Source organism: Ochotona princeps, chromosome X (genome assembly GCF_030435755.1).
Source record: "Ochotona princeps isolate mOchPri1 chromosome X, mOchPri1.hap1, whole genome shotgun sequence".
NCBI lineage: Eukaryota > Metazoa > Chordata > Mammalia > Lagomorpha > Ochotonidae > Ochotona > Ochotona princeps.
The window spans coordinates 95,169,373-95,174,771 of record NC_080865.1 but is presented as its reverse complement, the minus strand read 5'-3'; the positions used below and the strand labels follow the sequence as shown (position 1 = coordinate 95,174,771).

Sequence of the window (5,399 nt, the reverse complement as noted above, 5' to 3'; positions counted from 1 at the left end):
AGCAAAGATTTTATTCCCTCCTTTTGAAAGGGAAGCAAAGGCAGATGGCTGTCTTACATAGCAAGGGAACTCACTTTTCTGTTTCTCACCTGTTTTAGAGATGTTGTATGTGTAAGTGACTGTTTGCTACTATTGTTTAATTTCTTCTGTTCATATGATCATTGCCAGCAGATGGCACTGAACAGGAATTTGATCAGATTTTTAAAAAGTGCTATTTGCTTATCCCAGTCATACTTCACAATGATGACCTGTGCCTAACTGAACATACAGCTCTAGCTATCACACTGCCTACATTATAGCTGATTTTAGATGCAGGCAAGTCTGGCCGCCAGAGGTCTCAGGTGGGGAGTTGCACTTGATTGAAGAGAGAGTCGACCAGATGGCTCATTGGGATATTGTGCTTCAGGATTCCACATGGACCGCAGAGCCTTGCAGGTGAGACCTGTGCTGCACGTGACAGGCCTTCCAGCTTCAGCTGAAGCTCCTTGTGTTGGCCACCTCCTCGTCACACAAAGTCAGACACTTAGAAGTTCTTGATCAGGCGTGCTGTTGTCCCAGACTTGGGTATCACAATCACATTTCTACAAACACGGAACTGAATCAGAATCTGAGCTCCGGTTTCCTTGTGCTTTGCAGCGACCACCTTGATCTTGGGATCCTCCAGTGGAAAGGGTCTTCAGGCTTTGTGCAGGGTCTAGCCAGAGAGCCCAGGGGGCTGTAGGCTGGGCCAGTGATGCGGTACTGGATCAGCTTCCCCTGCACAAGGTATGGGGGACACTCGACCTGGTTAGTAACTGGCTTATGTTTCAGCCCAGGCCTGTCCAAAGTCGGTTCCATCTGAGCGTAGTTGAACTTGGAGACTATGAGGGCTCTAACCAGCCTCTCTACTACCAGCTTCTCCAGGAACACCCAGGCATCCAAGAATGTCACTTTACTGGTGAGGATATAGTCTTTGCCGTCTTTGGGGAGTATTTCCTGCCTGTGTTACAGCCCTTGTAGCCACTGAGAAAGATACAGGTTCATTTCAGATCCGTGAGAGTCTTCTTCAAGGCTTCCCTCGGTAGTTTTCTCTCAAAGAAGGGAGGCCACAAATTGCTGCTGATGAAGAGGTCACAACAGCCTTCTCTTTGATCTTCTGCTGGCTGGCTTCTCCCACTTTATTCTTGTTCTGGTAGACATAGAAGCTGCCAGCGTGGCGGGTGTCAAGTGTCCTGCATCCATTGCTGCCGTGACTGCTTCTTTGACTTGGATGGCAGGAGACCTCCAAGTGCCCAGGCCACATTCTAGCTTTGGTGCTGAACTCCACAAAGCTGGCCCTGCCTGGTGCAGAATCAGTCCTTGAGAGCTGATACTGGATGGTTTGCTGGGTAGAATATTTTCTCTGGCTCTCCATGCCTCACTTCTTCCAATCCTGGGGGTTAAGGATCAGTGTGAGGGGGAACTGAGCTCATTATTTCCTTTTGAAATGGATAACAAGAATCTCATTCTGATCTAGAACAACAATAAGATTAATATGGATGAATGTTAAAAGCCCAATTCAAGGCATTTGTTTTCAAGAATTGTTGTCACAGTAGCATTTGCATTCAAACAAGTATGTGTGATTTCTTAGCGCACTTACAGGATCCTCAGGTGCAGCACTTGAAAGTAATAACATGGCAGGTTACATCTGAAACATTCTCTAAGTCTGTCCTCCCTGAATCTGAGTGACCATCTAATTAACAGGGATAATTATGAGGATTTTACCAAAATTAAAGCTTATTTGAATCATGTAATTCTGCAGAGATAAGAGCCTTTCTTTAAAAGTCAGAACAAAAACACTAAAATCTGGAGGGACTTAATTTTGTTGTTGCTAATATTATTCCATTTGTTTTTAGCTTACAAACATGTCACGGTAACTGGGACACAGGCCTTCCATGAAAGAACAGCTAGAGATATTATTTCATTTATTGTCAACAAACATTAGATAATATTGCTCAATTCGTGGTTAAAAAAAGCTCTTTGATATTTTTGTTACAAGAGGAGCAAAATGATCAGAGAAACAGAGAAGCTGGGAACTGTGAATCCAGAAATGAAGCTGATACTGTGACAGCAATGACTGGATTCTATGCTAATTTTTTGTTGTGTCTTTCTTATATACAAGAATTAGGAAAAGAAAGTTAAGGGCAAGTTTAGAAGGAAAGTACATTAATGCCCAACTTCTTGGCTTCCATAAAGGTCCATGTTCCTTGCAGTAGCTCCTGGAAACACTGCCCTGTTCCTTACTTCCTACCTCATTCCATGACCTTGCTTGATATATTTGTGGTTCTAGCCATGGCAAGTCCCTTCAAATTTTGTGAACTTATTGGACAGTGTTGGATCTCCTCATTTACAAGGCCTTTCACCCTTTTTCCACCTCATCTTCTCTTTGATTTCTCTCATACCAAGTCTTCAATGATTACACTTCCTCATAGCATCTCTGTGGTCCTTACTTTTTCCTGTACACACATTTGCATTTGGCACCACTCTTCTTTACCATGATCATTTATATACATTTCTGTAGTCTATATTGTCATCTCATATATTCCTTTGTTTAACACAGTGTCTGACACATGATAACTACTTGGCAAATGTTTGTTGAATTAATTAACAAGTAACTGCTTGGTTAGACAAATGAATTGAGGTGTATGACCTTACTTTCCTAGTTCTTGACAAATACCATAGGAAAAAGAAATTTAGAGCAGTAAACGGATAGCTCTGGAGTTCCCCAATTGGAGGATGCCAGCATTCTCACACCGCAGTCCTGCGAAGGGCTGAGACATCTCCAGGGAGAGAACTCTCCTTCCTGAATAGTTATATTTATTGTTTGTTTGCTTTCATATTTAGAGGGTTGTATTCATTTATCCTGTTTATCTGAAATATGTTTTTTTTTAAATAATTCCAATCTGTTAGTTTTAGATCAAAACAAGTGCAATCCTTTATTCCATTTCTTTTTTCTATTTTAAATTATTTTTATTAAACTTTTTTTAAATTGGAAAGTCAGATATACAGAGCGGAAGAGACAAAGAGAGAGGAAGATCTTCCATCCATTGATTCATTCCCTATGTGGTTGCAATGGCTGGAGCCAATCCGAAGTTTCCTAGGGGTCCCATTTGGTGCAGGTTCCCAAGGCTTTGAGCCATCCAGCTGGATGGGAACTGCTGGGATTAGAACAGGTGCCCATATGGGATCCTGGAGCATGCAAGGTGAGATTTTAGACGCTAGGCTACCGTGCTAAGCCGGATCATTTATCCCATTCCAAATCTCGCAAGAGTTACTATGTTTTAGTTTAGTCTTCTTTTCAGGCTAAACATACAACAATTTTAACCATTTCTTATACCTTGTGGATTCTAGGTCTCTCCTCTTCCTGATCATCTTTTTGCTTAAGTTTGTTTTTATTTATTTGGAAGGTAGAGAGACAAAATTAGAGCTACAGAGAAATCTCTAACCACTGGTTTAAGCCCCCAAATGCCCACAAAGTCAGAGCTGGACCAGGCTGAAGCTGGCAGCCTAAAACACTGTCTCCCACATGGGTGACAAAGGCCCAAGCACTTGAACACAGCTGTTGTCTCCCAAGATATGCATTAGCTCGCAGCTGGAAATGGAAGTGGGGCTGGAAAATGAACTTAGCCCCCAGTATGGGTTGCAGGCACTCTAATACGGATGTCGACATTCCAAGCAGCATCTTAACTGTTCTGCCAAATGCCTTGCTTTGGTCACTTTCCTGTGTATTTGCCCACTATCACACCTAAAGTATAATATGTATATTAGAATGTGGTGCTCTGAAAGTATTCCAATCCAGTAAGCATATTATTTATTGTGTATGAATATAACTAGCTTGAGAAGGGAAGTATGGGTTTATGGGCTGGCTAGCAAAATATAAACAAATAAAATAATAAATAATAAAATAATAAAACAATTAGCAAATGGGTGCCACAACATCAAGACAGCATTACCTTAATGCACAAACTGAATCTCCCAGATAGGCTCACAATTGCCTATCTCCTAGATTGTCACTAGCTCCATTTATGTAACAGAAGATGTGGATGGGATAAAAAAAAATCCAAAGCTTGGATTGTTTTGTGTGTATTCAATCTAAAGAGGTAACCTACCTTGCACCTCCAGCTGTGGAAATACATGATGCAGTCTTGGAGTGTATGTTTAGTGACACTAAAATCAGATGAAGATGAAAGCAAAAAAAAAAAAAAAAAAAAAAAAAGAAGCAAAAAACAAAAACACCCAAAACCTGCTGTATGGAAACTGGATCCAGCCCTCCCGTCTGAGGAAACATTAGCACAAACCAGAAACTCCTCATCAACCAACAAAAAGCCAATTATCACACAGTTTGCTTTTTCAAGGAGACACTGTTTCAATAACACCCATCTAGGTGGGCCAAATGCAATCTCCTGGCACCTGCCCCAGCTCCCCTCTTTTCATGTCAAGTTCATGCACAATTTCCTGTGGCCACTGAGGTTTCCATTGTGTTGACAAGCAGAAGATACAGACATTTTGTGCAAAGGACAACCGAGACTACTGTCCTGTATATTTATAAAGCACTTTTAATTACTTATTCAGATTAATACATACTTGCTAAGCTCTGTTTCATACTTGGTGCATTTTGATTTTTAAATTCTATGTTTAGGAAATGTTGGCCTGTGTGGAGTGTACATATGCACACAAATACACACTCACACATATACAAACAAGGGCTTAGCATTTGAAGAAACAATATTGGGTTTGTGCTCAGGATTTTGACAATTTTTATCAATAAAATCTCCTCGCGTCCTCAGTGTATCTCTTCTACCACCCATGTAAGATGCATGGCTCGCGAACCACACATTGTTGCCTGAGTTCTGATGACACATAGCCACAGCTCCGAGTGAATTTCTCCAGTCTTGTATTTACAAAGATTATAGAGAAAAGTCTTTGGATTCTTGGCAAACAAAGTAAATCCTTTGGCCTTTTCTTTCATATAGGCTAAAAGCACAGCTGATGTGAGACTCTGCTCTCTATCTTATGGTATTTATTCTCTAGACATAAAGTATGAAATATTTGTTTCCTTATTCGTTCAGTTTTGGGGACAAAAATGTTTTTCAGAAACAATTTTAGAAGATTAGAAAATTGAGGAACTCTTTCTTATTCATCATCTTACAGCAATTATTTACAATGCTCTGGTCAGCTAATGGATGCTATAATAGTCAAAGAAACATCTTGACTTCAAACTATATTAAAAAAACTATATTTAAAATATTTGTTGAGCCTAGAAACTTAGAGCCACAATTCCAAGAACTGCTTGCATTTCCTGTCTCTGTGTGCTAGTCCCTGGATGAACTATTCTCAAGTATTTTCTTATTTAATTCTCAAGAAGCGCTATCAGCTAGACA

At 40.5% G+C, this 5,399-nt stretch overlaps 1 pseudogene; it reads right to left on the bottom strand.

Moving 5' to 3' along the window:
- Positions 1–402: 402 nt before the first annotated feature.
- Positions 403–1,393, bottom strand: LOC101526573 (aldo-keto reductase family 1 member B10-like; annotated as a pseudogene).
- Positions 1,394–5,399: the final 4,006 nt, after the last annotated feature.